The following is a 24,772-nucleotide window of genomic DNA, read 5'->3' as shown; positions in this document are numbered from 1 at the left end:
CCCGCTGTTTGTCCTCTTTCCATTTTGATATGTATTTTATTGTTTTGGTATTTTCCTGTTGGTGGGGTTCGAAATGTTTACATGTTGCAATGGAAAGGAAGTTGTCACCTTGCGTTAGTTATTATAAAATTTCATCTTCCACCTTATTGATGTATGATGCTATCAGTGGATTCGGATGCATATTCTCTCATTAACAAGGGGTCCACCTTCTATTTTATAGATGATGGTAATAAATCCCGATTTCTTCTATGTTAGTTTGTATCGTGGGCCCAATCACCCTTTATAGATATATCTCTGATTTTATCAATCAATCTTCTATAGGCTTTAAGATTACCTCTTAGTATAGAAATCAATCCCAACATTTGCAATATCCCCACTTTGTTCCTCACATAATGTGCTTCCAAATGGCTAATATTTCTACCAGTGATCAACATGCCAAGTTATTATACTAATGGAATAATATGCTTGTCTCAGACTTGCTATTAATTTGAACATCCGACCATACGCTTAAATTGTAATATTGACCTGTTTTAGGGTTTGGGGCTGAAAATAGTAAATGAAATCAGCACCTATTCGAACAGGGGTGATGCTCGAGGTACTGGCCGCTTCTATATCAGAAGTGAAGTTAGGGTCAAAAGAACGTCAAAACAGGTCCTGTGCCCGCCATTGCGATTTGATAACCACAACTGAAGAAGACGAGGAAGTCAAAGCCCCGCTTGCGTTTGAATTCAAATTTCATTCGCAATTGGAAGCGAATTTGCATTTGGATGAATTGAATTGGGACACCATATTATATCGATCTGAAGATGAGAACTTAGGTCGAGTTGAATGTAGTGCATCATTGGTAATAACATTGAGCTCCAATGTAAAACTTGTAGTCTTCCAATTAACGTCTTTGACCAAACCATCTTCATGGTGTTCTCCTTTGAAGGAAGCGATAGAATCCCAAGTAGCAACCATTGCGCTTTATTAAAAATTATTTTGGTTATTGTTATTGTCTCACTACATTGCACTTAATTTACCCGAGAAGAAGGAATGCAAGAACCACCACTATTTTCTTGTGAGTAGAGGATGCAAGAGCCACCATTGCATCAAAAGCATGTGCAATTACAAGAGAAGACATAATCACCAAAGTCGATACCACCTGAGTTAGTGTCCTTGAATGAATAGTCTCTGCCAGCAAGGTGAGGACTAGGGGAAGAGGTGCCATGGCTCCCCGAAGATGTGAAAGCTCTAGCTGTTGTGAGAGAAGGAAGCAAAGCTGCAGTAGACATCACAAATTAGTTTAGTATGTTGATATACATAAACCAAGAAATATGGTGCACAATGGGTTGATCTTAATCTATTTTTAATCAAAGATATTTCTATTTCAATTCATTGAGAGCAACATTGCATGCTCATATTTTGTGAATCACTCTATCTCCACTCTTGCTGTTGGCACCCATGAGTTTGTGAAAATCCAGAAACATTAATGTATCTTTTGAGCCCTTCTGCACAATGATGCTCTGCATGGCAGATGTCTCGGTTACAACCAAAAATACCCAAATGTATCTTGCAAATATAAAAAGCCACGCCTAAAAATGATTCTCCTAGGGGTTCGTTGCTGCTCTGATACCATGTTGAAGATATGATCCATTAAACTATTCTGTAACTTGTAATAGCACTTGTGGATATTTTGTGTTTTTCAAGTTGCTATATGAAAGGATATATATATATATATATGAGAAATAAAGAGGCATGTCTCTTGAAGAGACATGTCTCTTTAACATATTAACTTACATTAGTTATTATAGTTATAACACAAGTAATATATCCTTTATATAGATATATTTCACTCTTAATATATGTTAATTATCCCATATATAATATTATATATCTCATATATATAATACAATTTATCCGACAGAATTATAACATTAACAATTGACACTGAATGGAGAAAAAAATGGGCTGTAGGCTGTAAAAATTTGACCAACCTGAAATTAAATCCTCCCTTCAGATGGAAGAACATATGAAAAAAGGATGTGTTTTTTAGAAAACAAATGGCACTGGATTTGCAGAACCAGCACGAGCTTTAGATGATTTATACAAAAACTTTGAGCTTTGGATGTAGAAGACACAATTGACGAGGTTTACTAGTTTCAGAAACATTTCAAAATTTTTCAGTCACAGAAAAACCGTCTTCCCTACTAAAAACAAAGGCCCACAAGAAATTGCAGATAAGCAGCGATTTCTTTATTAATTGATAAATGAAAATTCAATTTTTTTTGGGAAAAAACATGAGTTTTAATTTAGAAAATTTATGCCTTATGTCTACCATATACCATATCATATGTCTTCCAACATATCATATGTCTTGTCTACGTTTACCCAAAGGTATAAAAAGAAAGAAAGATTCTAAACTGAAGAATATCTTTTGGCAAGGGACTGAAGAAAAGAAAAAATTAGCCTTGATTAAATGGGATATTATCTGTAAACCTAAGGAATTCGGAGGTCTAGGTATAACAAATTTTAGTTGGCAAAATGAAGCTCTAGGGGCTAGATTAATTTGGAGAATGTATAAGAAAAATAATAGCAAATGGGCCAAAATACTTTACCATAAATGTTTAAATAGTGACAATTCAATATCTTTGTTTAGAACAGTCAATCCTCCTAGAGGCTCTAGAATTTGGAACTTTATGTTGCTTCGTCATCCCCTAATTTCCAAATTCTAACCTGGGATATAGGTTTAGGACAAGATGCCTTATTTTGGGAAGATTCATGGGATGGGCAACCCTCTCCAGATAGCACCAATCTTCCAGTAAACATAAAAAATACACTAACAAGAATTTGGGGTAAACATGTTAGTGATTATAAAACTAAAACTAACAATAATCATTTTGGGGAATGGCAATGGAAATCTCTAGACAACATTCCACTATCAAATGTAGAAAAACAAACGTTTTTTTTAATTTCTTAGTAACAGGCAAACTGATCATAAGGATAGGAAGGATAAACTTATATGGGGAGCCTCCAAGGATGGAAACTATAAGGTTAAGTTAGGATATGAGGAAATTATTAATTTGAAACAATGGGACAAAATTGATATACCTCTTAATCTTTGTTGGGATCCAGTCTGTTTACCAAAAGCATGAATCTTCTTATGGGCCGCTATGCAAAATAAAATACTAACATCAAATAAATTCACTAATATGGGTTATGAAGGTCCTTCGAGATGTCCACTATGCGAAAAAGAGTTAGAAATGTTAGAACACTTACTCTTTACATGTTCATTTGCAAAATCTTGTTGGTATTGGTTAAGCAATAAACTAAAATGGTACTCAACTTTCCCTAATAATTCGTCAAAATTCTTAAAAATTTGGCCAAAACATGAGAGCTCAAAAAAGTATACTAATTTATGGAAAATCTCACCATCAATTCTTCTCTGGAGATATGGAAAGGAAGAAATAGATGAATTTTTTGTAACAAAAAATTGGATCTAGGCTCCCTTTTTAACAAAATAGAAGCAAGTATAACTAAAGTTGCCAATACTAATCTTAGAAATACTATTAAAGAGGAAGGATCACTCTCAAAATGGGATGCAAAAATGCGTAAAAATTGGACTAACCTAATCAATCCTCCTTTACTATATTTCAAAGCCAGTAAACTAAAAAGACTACAATGTAAGTGGGAACCTCCACCAACAGGTTGGTATAAGTTAAATTTGATGGGGCCTCTAGAGGTAATCCAGGATTAGTAGGATTAGGTTGTATTATTCATTCAAATCAAGGTAAATGTTTAATAAAAAGAGCCAAAGCATTGGGCATTCTGTCAAACAATTTCGCAAAGCTAGAAGACTTAATTGAGGGATTAGTTTTATGCCAAAACTTAGATATCAAAAAACTAATTATCGAAGGTACTCCCAAATTATCCTTAATGCTTTAAGAAAAAAGGAAACTCCTAATTGGATTTTAAACTCAAAAATTAGAATATGCTTTGTCCTTAGTTGACTCGTTTAGGACATTGCAATTAAACACATCTACAGGGAAGGTAACAAAGTGGCAAACGCTTTAGCTAATTTAGGGGTTGACAGTCTTAACATCTGTGAAGTCTTATATCCAAATTGTTCTAGTCTTAGACCTTAAACCCTCTTTTCCTTTTAGACTTTTAGTCCTAGGTTCTATTTCTCAATTTTCTTCTAGTTTTTGATCCATTACTTCCCTTTTGACTCTAATATTTATTTAGCCTTAGGTTTTAGGAATTATAGTAATCAAGAAATATATTATATCAAATATGAAATGTATTGTTTATAATTCTCAACTTGTAAAGGGATAAAGGATCCTCAACATCTTTTATTGACGTCTCCTAATTATTATTATTAATAGTATTATTATTTAAGATCTATCCATCTTTAGTAGCTTTCCTCTTTATTTTCCTAAATCATCCAAGTCCAAATCTATAAAGTATAATCGCATTTAAACACATTAAGATTCTTTCCTTAAAGGACTTTTCTAACTCATAAATCATTAATCTTACCTCGATGTGATAGAATTTAGTTTCTTACTAACTTTTAATCTTTCATCTATGATCACCCTTTCATTTAACTCTTAAGCCTAAAGTCTTGAAATTAAAAATAGTAACATATAAAAATTAATATAATTAGTTATGATCATTATCGAATCATTGAGAATACCCGTTTCCCTCGGAAATTATTATCGCTTTTTTAGTGGATATCATCTACGCTATTTAATATTAATGTTTGTGTCTTCGATATTCAATCCTGCCATTATTATGTGTGATGGAGTACATTTGCCATCATTATTTGGTAGGCACGTAATTAAGTTCGATTTTTGGTGATTTCAAGGCTCTTAATCTATGACTTTTCTTGTTTTCTGAGTCGTATTCATCTTGCTTCTTGCCTTGAATTATTGGGGTCCTGGGTTTAGTTGTAGATTTTCTCTCGTCTCCCCTAACTTGTAGTTGTTCTCATCCTTTAGTTCTTCTGCAATTATCATGGATACCGGCATTGTTTTGTTTCACAGCCATGAGAATAGAACAATGGCGTTTGTAGGCTCTGTCAAGCCAAAGAGGTGGAATAATATTTTACTCAATAAGGATGACTTGGTATGGTTTGCTATTGGGAGAGCTCTTGGAGAAAAACATTTAATTATAGTAATTCATGGTGAACAAGTAGTGATATTGTGGGATGTTTTATAGCTGTCACTTTGAAAGCTGGTATTACTCAGTCAGATACGGTTAAACTCTGTGAGGCCATATTTCCTCCAACCTGGCTAAAAAGTTTGCATCAAGCGGTTTTCAATGTTAATCACAAAATGGAAATCCCATTCTCGGAAATGTACATGGACTGGCCTATAGGTAGCCTTAAGTAGGCTAAGGTCCCAAAGCGCTTGGTTTTAACTATTAGAGATCAAGTGGCTTTTGATAAAATTTGTACTGAGATGGAGATCAATGTCCTCTTTCTCATCCGTTGGTGCAATATCATTAGAGAAAGGAATAATTTTTGGCTACTTCCCCTCTTCAAGAAAGCTAAATTGGATCCTCCTCCACTATCAATTGATGAGGATCACCCAAAGAAAATCAAGGACTTCATTTCCACTGCTCAAGGTACCGTGGAGGAAGATGGAGACACTGATGAGGAGCTGATAGTTCTCAGACGATATGAGAAGTAAAATAGGATCTTGGTCTGTAGTTTTGGTTTAGTTTTTAATATCTCTGTATATTTTAATGTTTAAGGCTTTAAGTTTAGATCTTCTGTATTATCCTGTATAACGTCTTATTCGCTCGGTTAGATTTTTCGAACAACTCTCTTAAACTCTAAATATTGTAAACAGTATAAATACAATCTTCAAACATATCTATGGAAATTTTAGTTAATAATCTTTGTTTTTCGTATTTTCAGTCTGAGTTGTAATCATACTATATTCATTCAATCTTTAGATCTTGGTATTCTTAAAATCTTACATAGCTCTTTCAAGAAAGTAGATGATGCCAAGTATGTTCTTTTCGTTCTTGGATTTAGATCCTTTTATGGGTATCTTTCCCATGATATCTAGATTCTTTATCTGAACTATTGAATTTGGTTTGCAGCATAGAATTATTTCCTTAAAAGTATCATTTTATCAATAGTTGGAGATTTTATGATCTTAAGCTTATCAAGCTCATACAGAGTCTTAATCTGCATGTTATGAATCTCAAATATCATCAATCGATTAACTTTTAAATTAGCATTCTGTTTAATCAATATTCATCAGTAGTAATAATTTTATAGGATTTGCTTTTTTCCTTGATAATCTTACATATATTTCATTGAACTCATTTAGAAAGAAGACTAGTGTTGTTTTAGTTCCTTTCTATTTAGCCCTAGTTTTTGTTCTTTTTATTTTAAATTTAGAATCATTATAGTTTATTAGATAGTAGTCCAGTTAGTTTCTTTTTCTTATTGGGCTCTAGGTTTAGTCTCTTGTATAACTCTTCTCTTGAGTTTTTGTTGGCTTTTAGCCTTCCCTCTCCTTCGGTTTCCTTAACCTTTTCTTGGTTTTTTGCCTTTTCTATGAGCTTTTGTTTCCTTCCTTTTCCCTGATTTCCTTTATTCTATTCTGTTTCCGTTCTTTGTCAGTCATTTCTGATCTCTTTGATATGATTGGCTTTTAACCTTTTGTTTGTTGTTTTATTCCTAATTTTGCTTTTTGGGTTATTATTCGCTTCCTAATTTATCTCTGACGGTTGTTTTCTTTGCCTTTATGTGTCTCTACGCTTTGCCAGTCTTATTATTTCCTTCTTTTGTCTGTCAGTCTGTAGATTCTCCCCATTGTGCTCTTTCTTCTCTTCCTTATCAGTTAAATTTTTAAGTTTTTATCTTTGTTTTTTTCCTGTTCTCTTGATTGTTTTAGTATAGAACATCTCTGGAGATATAGTATGTTCAAGACACTTTCAAATTACAAGAAAGCAATCCCGAACATTACTATGTTTTCAGTAATGTTCTCTCCTTTTTCCCAGATGTCTTTTGATCTTCTTTTCCGTTTATCTTCTCCTTCCTATTCGGGTTTCTTGGCTTCCTTTCTCTTTATTATCTCCTTTTCTTGTTTTCTTTTCCCTTTATTTTTAAGTCCTTGGTTTGGCTATCTGAATAAGTCTTCCCTAAATATTTACTTAGGTGATTGTTGGAGTCCATATTTTTAAAGTTGGGCGAAAGACCTTTCAGCTTCTATAGATATTAGCCTCGCTTTGGGTCCCTATTTCTCCATCCTATATAAAGGACTAGCTCTTAGTTTCAAACAGGCCCGTTAAGATAACAAATTAAGTATGGAAACTAAGAGGGCCTTCGAATCAAATAGCCTTTGATGGACCAGTTCTGGGTACCATTGTCAAGGACATGTTACTATCTACTCATTTCTTAGTAATGAGTTTAGACTATCGCATTCTTGGAAAAGAATTTATCTTTAATACAGATAGATATAGAGTACCTTCACATATAACATCTATGTTTGTAGCCATGGTGTATACAATGGAAGCAGAAAAATTTGGCATCGATCTTCTTTGTAGAAGACTATTTAAAAGTATGTACTTAGGAGATCTAGCAAAAGTTTTAATCAACATAAATGAAGAACATTTGATACCAAGACCTTGCAATTATGATATAAATATACTGAGAAGAAATAATGTTCCATTATTCCCTATAGTATTCACAGAAGATTGAAGGAGGCTGAATAAATGGAAATCGGTTATCAGAAGAAATGTCGATTTTCTTATGTATTTTCTCCACGTAAGATTTCTACCAGAAGTCGATTGGATAGAAAAGTTTATGCAATAAGATCAAGTAAGCTTATGGGAAGATATTGAGAATATTAGCCTAGAACATATCAAGCCTACTCACCCCTTCGACAAGCTATCCAAATCAGATTCTTCCTCATTAAACTTTATTTTTTAGTGTTCTTGACAGTTGTAAAAAAGGCCTAACAATTTGTTGGGTTCTCCAATATCAATACAAATGCCAAATTTCTATCAACATCAGCTAAAAATAGCCATAATTAATTTAGATATTACTTAAAAAGTAAAAATGAGATATTAATTTAATTACTTTTATTAATTTATCGTTCTAACAAATGATCTTAGTCAAATTAAATTGCAGGTATCACAGAAACTCCAAAATCAAGCTAAATAAAGAAATTGATATTGCCTAGTTAATAAATCAGATTGGTCGAAGCTCATAAATCCTTTATCAAAATTGGGCCTTAAGGCCTTTTATCTATCAAAAAAAAATTAGAAAAAATTAGAATTTTTTTTTAGACAGTTTTGTTATCATGAAATGGTAATTGCTTGATATATTTACTATGGAGAAGAAAATCCCATTTAAAGCAATTACAAAGATGATGTTTCTAAATGAAATAAGTCTGAACTGAAATAGGAAATAGAAGCTAGCTAAAGTAACTTAAGTACACTAAGTGACCATCAAAGAAGAAATATACTAATATTACTCTAATAGGCTCTCAAATAACTTCCCACACTCAAAAAATGGAATATCAAATGCCAACTAGAGAATTTGGAATGCTTAAACCCTTCATAAGTGACATGCTACTGTGACATTTACATTTTCATTACAAATTTACATGTGAAAAATGCAAGCTGGCTATTATAAATTTTCTGGGTCATTTCAATTTTATTAGACTTTTAAAGATATCCCCGACACCCTCCGAACATCATCAGAGGCCCTACTAAAAAAAAACCACTGAAAAGTAAAAAACTTTATGAAGTTAATGTGTCAGATTCTCGAAATACTGATAACAGAAAACAAGACACTGATAGTCCTACATCTTTCTCTAGTTCATAACCAATAATCATGGAATCAGAAAGGAAGTTGTGTCTTGTTGTAAAAGGCTATTGTCAGAAGAGGAGTACAGAAATGGTAGGCATAGTTTGATCTACTTACATGCCAATATTTATAACTATTGTGATAAAATTATAAAAACCTTGTGAATACAGCAGGGGAAGAGTAATTGAGGAAGGCAGTTTTCAATCCCAGCTCAGACAAGGCCTCTTGACTGGATGGTTTACAGGCTGTTTATTTCCACAAAAAATGGCCTATTGTGGCAAATGAAATTGTTGGAACATTGATTATTAAATAGATTGTCTTCAAAAAGTGTAATGCTAGTATTTTTTCATGCTCCAAAAAAGGAGAAGCGAAGTGCTATGTTAGCATCAGTAAATGAATATTTCAGTTTCTCACCAAGGTTGTGGTAGTGAATCAAAAACTTGTTTGGATGATATTACCTCATGTCTAGGTGGTTTCGGGACCGGAAGATAGACTGTAGATTATATTCTAACTACTCATGAGGGTCTGCATTTGAACCATAGGATCATGGAGGCAGGACTGGTGCTGGTACAGAATATGAAAAGTTTATGATTGGGTTAACTGGAGCTTTCTGGATGAAGTTATAGATGGATTTGGCTTTCATGATGGCTACGGAGAAATGACCAGCCTAAACCTTTTATCCTAATCAATGAGACTCTTGTTGAATTCTTCAAATCTTTAAGAGAACCATGGCAGGGTGAGCCCATCTCCTCTCAAACATGACTATAATCATGACTGATATGCTTGAAGAGATGGTGGAAGCTGATATCTCTGTTGCTGAAGGGAATCCATATCACTACAAAGGCAAATCGATTCAAGCATGCAGTTTGTTGATGAGAGGCTTGGGAAGCAACCGGAAATAAATAAACAGAACTAAGGAAGAGACCAAAATAATATATAAAAAACACAAAAGGATATAACTCTTTATTAGGGAGGTAAGTCTTCTTAGCTAATATAATGGCCATCTTCTGTAATTTCTTATTAAATTCAAACATTAAGAATTTAGGAAAACTTAATATAAGTTATTTAAAAAAACTTTAAATATGAAGGTCCTTGTAGTCATCAAACAGTAACCAAGTATGATGTGGCCAAGTCCTCTATGTCAAAATTCAATGGAGGAGATCTAAATGATGTAGTTATTGGGAAAATCAAATACAAGTATACTTTGAACACAATCAGTGTCCCTAAAATAAAAGTTGTAGCATATATTTGAAAACTCGAATGTAAATGTTCTAAATGGTAAAACTGGCTGTGTTTAAAAAAGAGATTGTTTTACTACATCCTAGGATGGAGTAGCATTTTTTGTTGAAAAGGGCCCCGTCTAATGCTATAAATTTGAATTTCAAGCAATTTGTGCCATAAGAAACTCATGAATTCAGAGACTTTGCAGCATCATATAAAAGTTAGCACTTAGATAAACACAATTAAATTCTTGTAATTTGATTTCCATACTAAGGATTTAAAACAAGAAAAAGGTCAAATGATCGATTTTTTTGTTTAAGCAATTCCAATTCTGAAGTTAACTATGAATGTTCAAGTGAATATGCTACCTGTTGGTTCCAAAAACCGCAGATTGGAATTCTATGAGTCTTGCCAACTCGATGCTGGGATATCCAACCGGTTATGACCAACTTGAAGGGACTGATCAATGTGATCCAAATCCCCTGCGCTTCTGGCTCTGCAAAACCAAGGCGGGTGTACCTAATCCTAAACAAAACACTTGAGCCCAGGATGCTTATAGCAGATTTGTTAGAATACAACTGCGTCAAAAGTTTTCCAAATGGAAAGGATTACAGAAAACTTTAAAAACTTGCAAATTATGAACTGAGAATAATAAATGAATGTTTTTAAAATAGGAATAAGTATAGATTAGTGCAACAAATGAATATATTAATTTTTCAAAGGAAAGATATGAAATAATTGCCAGCATATGGATTATGAATCAAGAGTAAAACAAAGACCAGTGCTTAATTAAATGGGCAAATAGAGTCAATATTATAAGTTCAAATGTACAACTTTATAAAGTTCAATGTACTTAAACTATAAACAAATTAATAATCTAGACGCGACGGATCAATTATACGAATGCAATTTTAAACTAGTCTAGGATGCACTTTAACTCCTGTGATATGGAGACAAACTAGACATAAATACAGAAATAATTAAATATTTTACAATATTTATATTTATCAAGTTTAAAATGCAATAATGACTCAGTCCACTTGTCCTAACATTAAAATATTTATAGATTTTAAAAAATAATTATAAAGGACACAACTTAATAATATTTCAACTCCAAAATTTAAAAATAAATAATTATGCTAGAAATAAAATCGCAATAAAGACACTCCTTACAGATGATCCATCTATTGCGAATCTATCCGGACCGCACAAAATTCACCCAATAATTCAAATCCACGAGCTTTGTTCAATCGCTCATTCCTTTACCAATGAAAGAATATATTATATCAAAGTGTGCATAGTATATGCAATTTTTTTAATATGAATATGAATTGTATATATTGTATCCTCGGTTTGTTCTACATCTTATATTTATGAATGAATAAGTAGTTATATGGTTGTCCCCCAACCATCAGAACTCTTCAAACCAAGGAATTGATTCTCTAATTGGTTCCATTACATAATTGTTACTATAATCACAAGTTTTAATTTCCAACGGCCTTAGGAGAGGAGTATGCTATATTTATTATTGAATTTCTAAGTCGTCTCCAATTTTGCAATTATATAGAAGGCATCCACGCGCATTTGGTCGGGGCTATCGATCACTGTTATTGATGAATTTTGATTACACGGTTCCTTGAAGATTGGTAATCACTCAAACACATCCTTCATGGTGATTATTCACTCAAGATGGCTTTAATATGATGTCTTTGCTAACAGGCTCTTTGAATTCTTTAGTCCCTTGTAGTAGAGAACCGGTACGATGATTATGTTCATCTGCAAACGAAGAAAAACCATGATGCTTAAAACACAAATATATGTCGTTATTAGAGAAAAATACAAGATGACAGTAGTTATTGGCATCTTCATATGCGCCTGCAAACAAAGACAAAAGAGGAGTTAGACGTTTTAATAAACAAAGTTAAATGATGTGAACTCAATATGAATGCTTCAGATGTCTTTCGAATTTGACTTGGACATAATAGGGACTTAGCCACTATAATTTCATTAACGGCAATAATAATAATTTCCTCAAAACTGCCCCCTCTGTTTTATCTTATGTTGCCATATAGAGTTATATTTTCATTGCCGGGAGTGTAGAAGCTGATAGACGCAATGTTTAATTAATTGTGCCATCGATAGCATTTGTGATAACCTAGTTAATGCCATAGTGTAATACGTTTGGTGTTCTGGGTATTCCAGACGCACCTCTCTGTCGCTGCCGGCTTGGTATATACAAAATGGCATCGTTTCTTTCCAGGAGTTTATATGAATGAGTGATGTGGAATCATTAATCACCGAAGACTCACAATTACTTGGCAGATAACAAACACATGGCTTCCATTTTTAATCGATATGGTAGGACAACATTATCTTCATATATTCTAAGTGCTTCATCTCGTGCATGGCTGCATATAGAACTTGCAAATTATGTGTGGTCTGATGCTCAATCAGTGTTACGCAGAACAAATAGTCTGATGTTTTTCCCATAAATACGCCAGAAAATATGTTGGTCAGTTCCAGATTTCACATGCTTCACCAAGGCTCATTCCAATTTTTAAAACTGTCCGGTCTTCAAGTCGGGTAAAGGGATGCTGATACTTCCTGCACCAAGTGTAGTATCCCTGTACCAGGAGGATCATATTAAAAATGAGGTTTCTAGAGTTTCCACACTTTCCTATAAAAAAGATTATCATTGCTCTGGATATTTTCATTGCTCCTTTTAAGTATTTGCTCTCTTATCTCTGAATAGGCTCAAGCTATAGTCAATTTGTGGCCTGAATATGCTTCAAGGTTCAACACATTTTCTGAGTAATTATTGAATCTGAATAACTATATGTATGGCAGGAGCATCCTTGATAAACTGAATACACTGCTCATTCATTCCTCACAAATCTGGCATGTATATTGATGAAATAGTTATCAGTGAATTTCCATATATCACCCTGCGGTAATTGCCTGTATGTTTCTGATTGAATCCTTTGTTGTTCATTATACATAGTTGTGATACAAGAACTGCATCTTTTCTAGTTCTTCTTTTCACAGTGATGCTGACATTTGTGATCTCACCCATTAATAGCATTATATAATCACAAGTCTCCAATATTCTCTTGATTAGTATTTTGTTTTCACATAAGTAATGGGTAAGATCTAAAAATTCTCCCTTTGGCATGATATCTGGAACTCTAAAATTTTGCCAAAATTTAGAGTTCCATCACTACCTTTACAAAGTTTAAGAGTACTATATACAATCTTCAGAAAATTTGATATTTAATTAGCCTCAGCTTGGGTATTGGTATCTTTTCCAGTCTATTCCATAGACAAATGGGACTGACAGTTTACATATCTAAAAGAATTGCAAACAGCAGAGAGTGGTTGTTGAAGTTGAATATTAAATTGTAATTGGTGCAATGAATGGGGGATCAGCCTAAGCCTAGTTTCATCTAGAACTAAGATAAGATAATTGTACCTCTTTTTTCATAATTTTCCAATGAATACCTTGTTAGAAAGTAAAGTCCACCTAGATAACTGGGAGGTGAAGGGTGAATCATTTATGCAATTAAAACAACTCTCAATATCCTTATTAATTCTGAAACATGTAAACAGTAGATGTAACAACCATAGAAAAATAACCATATGCAATAACACCATATATGTTAACTAGGGAAACCCTTGATCAAAGGGAAAACCCTGCTGGAGATGGTACCTACAAGATGATGTACTGATATAAATGTTCCATGTGAAAGGATTGCCCTTGTTAGGAGTCAATGAAATACATTCAGTACATATAAGTCCTTGTTAGGAGACTTTGAATCCTTATTAGGAGAATCCAACCCTATTAGGAGTTGAAAGGAAGACAAAAGGACTCATTGTCCAAATATCTTCAGTACTATCCTCACTGAATAATACAAGTGTACATCAACAACTGTCCAACAACAACTTCTCTTGCCAAATACAATTCCTTGTAAGCTCATCATGCCTCATCTGCACCAATCACTTCTCTGATCCAAAAAATACTCACATGTCAGCTCGCACAATACATCAAATAGATATGACTGCATATCACACTAAAATGATCTCATTGATGATTACAACCAAGGAAACATCTTTCCTTTATACCAAGTCTCTTTCCTTTAACTAAAATATTTTATTGAGTTGGCCTTGAGGCTTTCTCAATTTATCATAATAATATAGGACCAATCAAATATAACATTACACATTACAATAAAACATTACATCTTTTTCACAATTACAAGTAGTCTATCAGCTCACAGTTTTCATAACTTCATACTCGCTGAACATCTAAATTTGCGTGATTAACCACAACATCTTCAACATGTCTTCAACCTCTGTTTGAATTTGCTCACCCAAATTACATCTTTGTTAGGAGATACAATCCAAACAACACTTTCCGTTTTCTAGAAACACTGTTTGAGAGCTGCTTTCACTAAATCCATCATAACTCTGTCTAGTCTTCACATTTCCGTACGCGCTCTCAACTGTAGCATCTAGACATACTCTAGAACATCATCCCATGTGTCATATTCAATCCTCAAACCGTGCAAAGCCAAACTCTATCTGTTGCTCTTCGAGTCTTCACAGAATAACCAATATGTTGACATCAATGACAAACTCTGTCATGAATGCAATGCATAACCTTTGAATCATGTCTCCAACACTGCTAAGATACTGCCCCATAGGAATAGCATCGACATTCATGCTAACAATCTCCCCCTTTGGCATTGATGGCAACATACATGAAAAACATCTAAGTTCCATAATACCAAATGTGTCTCTGTTGCAACTGTGCCCCCATTTATGCTGTCCATGGATGCCATCTATACTATAACCATTAAGCATAAGGAAGGTGTTAATCTCCCCCATACATCAACATCTTTTCAAATCATCTTTGTCAATCTTTTCAAATCCTCTTCATTGATCAATCGCTCCTTCAGGAACATCTGTCCCCCAAAGGATAAGCTCCTTTGAATATTCTTCCATCGACATCAATCAATATACAAGGATGTTTTTCATGTGCTACTCTCTCCCTCATTGACATCAATGATAAAAATATTATAATGTCAATTTTCTTAGTATGATCTGCAATAAGCTGAAGTGTCCAAAGACACTGTTAAATACCAGTTACCAAGAGTCATTCATGACTCAACCCAAACACAGATACTCCCCCATAGAGGAAGCATCAAACATCCAGTCCAGAAAAAAGAAATAGTGCTCTGCTACCATTGGATTGGTGCAATCTCTGCATCAACTACTCAAAAGTAGGTTGGGGCATAACCCCAAGCATACCTCTCAAGTACTCAAATGTGTCCTTCGCCAAAGGTTTTGTAAATATGTCTACTATCTGCTCCTTTGTGCTGACATACTCAAATCTGATCTCTTTCTTTGCAACTTTTTTTCTCAAAAAGTGTTAATAGATATATGCTTTGTCTTTGAATGTAACATTGGATTCTTTGACATACTCATTGACTTGTGTTATCTCTGTAAATTCAATTCTAATATCTTTCAGCATTTGTTTCATCCAAATAATTTGATTACAACTTTTTGCTGTTGCTACATATTTTGCTTCTTTTGTACTTTGTGAAATACAGTCCTGTTTCTTGCTTAGCCAAGAAACCAATCTTCCTCCCAATAAGAATGCTCCACCACGGGTGCTTTTTCTATCATCTACACTTCTTGCCCAATCCGCATCAGTGTATGCACATAAAGTAAAATCATTTGATATGTCGTACCATAATCCATAATCAGGTGTGCCTTTCAAATAGCTAAAAATTCTTTTTATTGCTGCATAATGTGTCTCTTTAGGATTTGCCTAAAATCTTGCCGTAAATTCCAACTACGCTAGCTATATCAAGTCTAGTTTGTGTCAAGTATTGCTCCACCAATCATAGATTTGTACTTTTTCTTAACAGTAGTGGATTCATCTTTGCTAGACAATTTGCATCTAGTTATCAATGGTGTTCCAACAAGTTTACAACTTTCCAAACCAAATCTCTTCGATAAGTCTTTAAGATACTTAGCTTGTGATATGAAAATGCCATCTTTGTTTTGTACAATCTGCAATCTCAAGAAGTATTTCAGCTCACCAATCATAGTCATCTCAAATCCTCTCTTCATATCTTCTGAAAATGCCTTGCTTCATCATTACCTCCAAAATAATGCCATCCACAAATACCTCAACAATCAATAAGCCATTGTCATTCTTTCTTAAAAATAAATTACTATCAGTATTACCTAGTACAAATCCCAAACTTGTCAAGTACTTATCCAATCTCTCATACTAGGCTCTAGTGCTTGTTTCAGTCCATAAAATGCCTTTGTCAATCTGCAAACCATATCCTCGTTATTTGCCAAAGGAAAACCATCAGGCTGTTCAATGTATAGCTTTTCTTCTAGTTCGCCATTTAGAAAAGCTGATTTGACATCCATTTGATAAATTAAGAAATTCTTGTTAGTTGCGTATGCCAAAAACATTCTCATTGCTTCTAATCTAGCAACATGTGCAAAAGTTTCTCAAAAGTCAATTCCTTCTTGTTGTGAATAACCTTTACATACCAATCTTGTTTGTTTCTTACAACTTCACCTTGTTCATTCATCTTGTTTCTAAATACTGATTTAGTTTCAACAACATTCTTATTCTTAGGTCTATGAATCAATTCCCATGTTTTGTTCTTCTCAATCTGCTCTAGTTATTCTTTCATAGCTTTCATCTAATGATCATCTTTACAGTCTTCATAGCATTTTCAGGTTCAATTTGAGAAATTAAACATAGTTCTTCTTGTACCTTGTTTCTTGTCATAACTCCTTTGTCTTTGCTTCCAATGATTTGTTCAATAGGGTGATTCTTTATCAAGCTTTTGTTAGGTGTCATCACTTCAACATTGATTTTAGTTCTAGGTTCAGATCTAGATTCTTCTTTCTGTACTTCTCTTTGAATTTCATTATGCAAATCAGTGTCAGTGTCAAAATAATTCATGTTCAACATTTTCTCTATTAAGCTTTGGATTAGTCTCTTCATCCAAATTATAATCAAGTATCCTTTTTTGAATTCTAAACTTTTCATCAACTCTCACATTTGTGCTCTGAACAATAGTCGTATTTCTTTGATTAAAATGTCTGTATACCTTGCTTTTCATTGAATAGCTAAGAAACATACCTTCATTATTCCTTGAATCAAACTTTCCAATATCGTCATCTCTTTTAATGTAACATTCACTTCCAAAGATTCTAAAATACTTCATAGAAGTGTATGTCCAAACCAAAGTTCATAGGATGTCTTACCAGTGACTTGTTTGATTTGTACTCTGTTTATAGTGTATACTGTTGTATTTACTGCTTCTCTTCCAAAGATATTAGATACATTGTTCTCAAACATCATTGCTCTTGTTGCTTCTGTCACTATTTTGTTCCTCCTTTTTGCTATCCCATTCTGTTCAGGTGTTTTAGGGGCTGAAAACTGTCTCTTTAGATGCTTATCTTCACAAAAATTGTTAAACTCATTTGAAGCAAACTCTCCTCCTCCATTAGATTTCAAACATCTAATATTCAAACCAGATTCATTCTCAACTCTACTCTTAAATATCTGGAATTTCTCAAAAGCTTCAGATTTTTCTCTAAGAAATGCTACCCACATCATTCTAGTGAAATCATTAACAAGAATCATAAAATACCTTTCACCCTAGAATGCTCTTGTCTTTGTAGGATCACTCAAATCTGTGTGTACAATCTCCAACTTTGTTAAAGTAGTAAATTTCTTGCTTGGAAATGAACTTTTCTTCTGTTTTGCCATTACACATTCCTTACAGACCATGTTAGTAGGTTTCACAATCTTAGACAAATCTCTAACTGCAAATGTAGTATTGATCTTCACAATGTTATCAAAGTTGATATGACACAACCTCTTATGCCATGACCAAGTGTCATCCACCTTAGCAACTAAACATGTTATCTCAGTAGGATTTAGTTGAAATACATTACCACTTGTCCTTGTACCAGTACCGATCAATGTGTCATCTTTATCTTTGATAATGCAAGTCTTCTATGTAAACTGCAACTGATATCCCTTGTCCACTAGATGTCCAACACTCAAAATTTTATGTTTCAAACTATCCACAAAATAAACATCGTTAGTGTTAGTCTTTCCATCAAGTGTAATAAATCCTTTTCCTTTTATATTGATGTAGGAGCATCCTAGGGAAGTCAACAATCCTGTATGTAGGGGCTTCGAGCTCGGATTTGTGCAGTTATGGTTTGTGCGTTTGGGGTTGTGTTTGGAACATATTGGGCAATCTTGTCCTAAGTGTGCATAGAGTTTGGAGTTAGAGCCATTTTGGTGACTACTGGTTGCGTGTTCCTGATTTACAGGCAAACTTTGAAGATTGTATTGGTGAGCTTCGAGCCGAAGGAGTTAGTGTGTGCACTCTTGTATTTGGATTGTTGGATGGCACATAAACCTATGTCTAAGTGCATAGACACTTATGTGGTCTTTTGAGTCAGTTATGCATTGTAAACTTGGGGCATGTCCTAAGTATTTAATTTATTTCATGTATTTATTAATGTTTGTTGCTTAATGTGCGTATATTTAATTAATGTAACTTGCTAGGCCAACCTGTGGCTTGGTTTAGTATAAGTTGAGGGTCTTGTGGAGCCTAGAGTCATTATCAATCATCATGGATAAGATGAGTAGCTAAGAGGAGTGAAGTTTGAGTAGAACTAGTAGCTAAGTGTGGGCTTGGGAAACAAGGAGGCTGCTTGGTGGTTTGCAAGCATGAGTTTAGATTCTTCTTGGAGTTCTCTACTAGATTACGGATATGGGCTAGGTAGTGATTGAATCTTGCGAAGTCTTGTAGAATTACTATTGTAATTGCTTATGTATTTGGTTGTAACTCGGAAGGCCTTACGATTGGGCATGTTGGATGTAAATCGTATGATTCTATTATGAGAATTGACATTGTTGTGGATCTAAATATCTGTGTTATTGTTTATATTCGACTATGTGGTTATTTGCTGGGAGCTAGGACATCTCCTTTGGGGATTCTCCTGCCTTGCACTGCATCAGGTGGTATTAGAGCGATCTGGTTGATTCATTGGCTAGGGTTTACGAAGATCTTGGAAGTTGCCTTCGAGAAGATTGGGCCCTAGGGCGATTGATGATCTCTGTGATGCTGTGGAGACCAAGATTTTAGAGAAGGTTAGATCAGATTTCATATCTGAGCTAGAGATGATCAAGAATGAGATCATAAGAGCTATTGTTGGTGTACCTAGGAATGTGGGTACTGAAGATGGTTATGAGGAAGCTCTTGAAGACTTTGAAGTTGCTAGATCTAGTGGTGAAGACAGAATTGATCGCATGGAGAAACCTATGGAAAGATAGGGGTGGTCAATTGGGTAGACCTAGAACTTAGTTGAAGTTGAAGCATAAGATGAATGTTTCTAATTTCTCAGGTACTTTGAATCCTGAAGATTTGATTGATTGGATTGGCAAGTTGGGAGACTACTTTGAGCTAGAGGATATTGGTGATCCACTCAGAGTAAGGTTGGCACAAGCTAAGGTGAAAGGGCATGCTTCTTTATGGTGGAAATAATTGCAAAAGGATAGAGAAGAAGGTGAAATGAAGATCACTAGATGGAGAATGATGGATACAAAATTAAAGGCTAAGTTCATTCTTGCTGATTATGAACTTGAATTGTTTAAGAGATTACAAAATCTGAAGCAAAAGGATTTGTTTGTGAAAGATTATACTGAGAAGTTCTATAAGTTGACTATTCGGTCTAGACATAGAGAACTTTCTAAGGAAGAGGTGGCTAGATATATTAATGACTTGATATTCAATATTTAGGATGAGATTGGTATGCTGAATATTGCTTCGGTTGAGGATGCTTATTAATATGCTAAGGGCAGAAGAGAAGTTGAAGAGAAGACATCAAGGTAATTCCCAAGGAAAAGAGAAGAAGGAATATTTTGAGAAGAATAAATAGATTGCTGAAGATGAACCGAAACCTGTTGAATAGAGGAAGAGAATAGACAGAGTTGCACTTAAAGGTACTTGTTACAGAGATGGTGAAGGACATAGATCTTTTGAATGTCCTAAGGCTAGTGACAAAAGAACTGTTGTGGTGCAAGAGGCTGAATACTTGGTGAATGAACCTGAGTAGGATGGGGATAACTTGTTGATTCAGAGAGTGTTGCTTGGTAAGAGGGTACTAGAACCTTGTCAAAGGAGGAATTGGTTCAAGGCTCGTTGAAAGTCTGGAGGTAAGATTTGCAATGTGATTGCGGATGGTGATAGTACTGATAACTTTGTTGCTGAAGAGATGGTTAAGAAACTTGGTTTGAAGAGAATGAGTCATGCTTGTCCTTATAAGGTCAGTTGGTTGCAAGATGAACATGCTTTGGAGGTGAGGAAGCAATGTCTTGTTAATTTTCAGATTGGATAGTATGTTGATCAAGTGTTGTGTGATATTGTGGATATGAGTTCTCGTCACATATTACTTGGTAGACCTTGGCAATATGATTGCAGAGCTGTGCATGATTGTGTCAAGAATGTGTTTACTATTTAGAAGGGTGTTAGGAAGCATTCCTTGATTCCTTTGCAGGATGCAAAGCTCGGTAGAAGGCACCTAAGGTTTGGTAGCCGAGTTGAATTGAGGGATTCCGAAAGGGTTAGAGATTAGTGTGGAAAGCATATCTGTTGCACACCAAAGACAGTTGCAAGAAAATATTTGCAAGTGGAACAAAGGAAAGAGTGTACAAGTTGGTGTGGTGGAGGACATCTATGTGAAGAACCAGTTTGGGGTTTATAACTGAACCTTGAAATATGTTCTTCCAGTTGTTAAGAACATCTTTCTTCGCACCTGGGGTGTTTGATGTAGGAGCATCCTAGGGAAGTCAACAATCTTATATGGAGGGGCTTCGAGCTCAAATTTGTTGAATTATGGTTTGTGCGGTTGGGGTTGTGTTTGGAACATATTGGGCAACCTTGTCCTAAGTGTGCATAGAGTTTGGAGTTATCGTCTTGGAGTTAGAGCCATTTTGGTGATTGCTGGTTGTGTATTTCTGTTTTACTGGTAGACTTTGAAGATTGTATTCGTGAGCTTCGAGCAAAGGGAGTTGGCGTGTGCGCTCTTGGATTTGGATCATTGGATGGCACGTGGACCTATGTCTAAGTGCGCAAACTCTTATGTGGTCTTCTGAGTCAACTATGCATTATAAACTTGGGGCCTATCTTAAGTATTTAATTTATTTTATGTATTTAATGTTTATTTCCAAGCCGACTTTTGGCTTAAGGGCGTATTTAAAATGGATATATTTAATTAATGTATCTTGCTAGGCTGACCTGTGGCTTGGTTTAGTATAAGTTGAGGGTCTTGTGGAGCCTAGAGTCATTATCAACCATCATGGAGAAGATGAGTAGCTGAGAGGAGTGAAGTTTGAGCAGAGCTAGTAGCTAAGTGTGGGTTTGGGAAACAAGGAGGTCGCTTGGTGGCTCTCGAGCACGAGTTTAGATTCTTCTTGGAGTTCTCTACCAGATTATGGATCTGGGCTAGCTAGTGGTTGGATCTTGCGAGGTCTTGCTTAATTACTATTGTAATTGCTTATGTATTTGGCCATAACCTAGAAGGTCTTACAGTCGAGCATGTTGGATGTAAATCTTATGATTCTATTATGAGAATTGACATTGTTGTGGATCTATCTCTGTGTTATTGTTTATATTCCATTGTGTGGTTATTTGCTGGGGGCTAGGACATCTCCTTTGGGGATTCTCCTGCCGTGCATTGCATCATATATGACAGGCTGCATTATTTCCAACTTTAACTATTCCTCTATCATAGCTATTGAATTCAACAAACCTATTCATATCTCCAATCATGTGATGGGAAGAACCACTATCTATAATCCAATCAGATTTCTTCTTTTCAACTTGTGATACTAATGCTTTTTCTTTTCTAACTTCTTCTTTTTCATGGATTTCTTCCTTAATAGGAACAAATCTTATTTCATCATCACTTTCACTCAAGATTTCTTCCACTTTAGCATTTAATTCATCCTCATCAGCAAAAAGACAATCCTTAGGCGTTCTTGATTTATAGGGCTTTCTAGTCTTTCTTACTCTCTTAGGACATTTAGAATGATAATGACCATATCCATTACAAGTGCAACATTTAAAGATTTTGTTACCTTTAAGTTCTATTTTCATAAGCAAGGCAAGTCCTTTCTCATTCTTCTTTTCTTCTTCAACTTTTTTTCGGCTACTACTAGCATAATCTCCACTTACACTAGCACTCTTTGTCAACATAGGTTGAACACTTAATGCGCTGAAAGCAATTTCAAGTCTAGGCAATTCTCCACTCCGTCTCATCCACATCTTTGCTGACTGTAATCTCCCAAGAAGAGTCTCTCTTGTACAATTAGATGTTAAGAGAATAACTTGTTCAATCATTTGTGTTGTTTGTCTATATATACATGCGTCAAAGTCTTCAATATCTTCCATACAACTTTATCTTCAGATTTCTCTCCTCCATAAGTCTTAATTCCTATAACAATCTCTGCCATTATACCAAAGTAACTTATCACAGATTCATCTTCCATCATTTTAGCATCTTGAAATAAGCATATCCAATTTTGTAATCTAACCTTTTGAGTGTAATTACTTCAAATGTACTTTGCTAAGCTTTCCAAATTTCATGAGCAAGTCTTAAAGATTTTACCCGAGCATATTGAACATGAATGTGTTTTTGGGTTTCGTCACAACCTTCAAGCTTGTCTTCTTCAATCACATCCTTTAGATTTTTAGTAATCAACATGTAACCCAGACCCATGCATAGTAGATATGTCTTCATCTTTTCCTTTCAATTGTGATAGTTAGCTCCATTGAACTTCAGACTTTCTTTCCAAAACTGTGCCATTGATCTCCTTAAGTTGTTAAATATGCAATTAAAACAATTCTTAATATCCTTATTAATTTTGAAACATGTAAACAATAGATGCAACAACCATAGCAAGATAACCATACCCAATAACACCAGATATGTTAACTAGGGAAACCCTTGATCAGAGGGAAAACCCTGCTAGGGATGGTAGCCACAAGATGTACTAATATAAATGTTCCTTGTGAAAGGATGGACCCTATTAGGAGTCAATGAAATACATTTAGTACATATGAGTCCCTATTAGGAGACTTTGAATCCTTGTTAGGAGATTCCAACCTTGTTAGGAGTTGAAAGGAAGACAGAAGGACCCACTGTCCAAACAACTTCGGAACTATCCTCACTGAAATATACAGGTGTACATCAACAACTGTCCAACATCGACTTCTCTTGCAAAATACATTCCTTGTAAGCTCATTGTGCCTCAATTGCACCAATCACTTCTTTGATCTAAAAGATGTTCGCATGTAAGCTCGCACAATACATCAAATAGATATGACCGCATATCACACTAAAATGATCTCACTGATGATTACAACCAAGGAAAAGATCTTTCCTTTATACCAAGTCCTAAAACAAATTATTGAGTCGGCTTTGAGGCTTTCCCAATTTACAATAATAATATAGGACCAACTTTAAGATATTATATTACACATTAAATACAACATTATATCTTTTTCGCAATTACAAGTAATATGTTGGCTCACAGCCTTCATAACTTCACAACCGCTAATCATTTGAATGTGTGTGATTAAACACAACATTTTCAGCATGTCTTCAACCTTTGCTTGAGTTCGCTCAGCCAGATTCCATCTCTGTTAGGACATACAATCCACACAACAGTACCCATTTTCCAGAAACACTGTCTGAAAGCTGCCTTCACTAAATCCATCATAACTTTGTCTAGTCTTCATATTTCCGTACACGCTCTCAATTGTAGCATCTAGACATACTCTAGAACATCATCCCACGTGCCAATAAGCTGATCTTCAATCCTTGAATCGCACTAAGTGAAACTCTGTCTACTGCTTTGCTAATCTTCACAGAATAGCTAGTATGTTGATATCAATGACAAACTCTATCATGAATGCATCACATAAGCTTTGAATCATGTCTCCAACACTGTTAGGATACTCCCCCATAGGAATTGTAGGAAACTACAATTCGAACAATTGTTATGTTGTCATTGATGTCAAACCTAATTGGTAAGACAGTTTGCTAACTGATTAGAGTGCCGTATTTAGATGATTGATGAAGAGGATTTGAGAAGGACATAACAAAAACACCTAGAGGAAAGGTTGAGTTATGAGAGAAATTACAATGGGCACTTGATTAGTTAGACTTCGACTAGATAAAGTGATTTATTTAATCATGCTATAAGGTAAGAAGACAGTTGTACTGAAGCCTAGAAGTGATCAAAGAATGACTAAATACATAGGCTTGACCAATCAAGAGAGTAGAAGATTATGAAACTTGAAGTTTATGCTGAGTGATGCTAGTCTTGACCGAGCGCTAGTATAGGCCGAGCAAATATAGTGTCGATCGAGCATCAGTATTGATCGAGCGTTAGTATATGTGCCGAACAGAAAAGTTAGTAGCGACCAAGTAATTCAGTGATGACCGAGTGTCAAAACACAGTGTTGGCCGAGGGACATTTGATAAATTATGAGAAAATTGTAATTTCTAGCCGAAACAGTTGATTTTTTGGAATATGTAAAATGTGTGGAAGATAGGGATGGATGACCTAGAGTATTTAATTCAAGAGAAACCGTGTTTGAGCATTTCTATGCGAGAATT

At 34.8% G+C, this 24,772-nt stretch overlaps 1 protein-coding gene across 3 annotated transcripts in view; it reads left to right on the top strand.

The window, feature by feature from the left end:
• Nucleotides 1-24,772, top strand: part of LOC149575143 (uncharacterized) — a 114,710-nt gene that overhangs the window by 79,355 nt on the left and 10,583 nt on the right. The gene's annotated exons all lie outside the window — the stretch shown is intronic.

The sequence above is a fragment of the Cupressus sempervirens genome, chromosome 2 (genome assembly GCF_028749045.1).
Source record: "Cupressus sempervirens isolate cs-2001-9-10 chromosome 2, ASM2874904v1, whole genome shotgun sequence".
NCBI classification, from domain to species: Eukaryota; Viridiplantae; Streptophyta; class Pinopsida; order Cupressales; family Cupressaceae; genus Cupressus; species Cupressus sempervirens.
The sequence above is the reverse complement of the archived record's forward strand: the minus strand, read 5'-3'. Positions and strand labels throughout refer to the sequence as shown.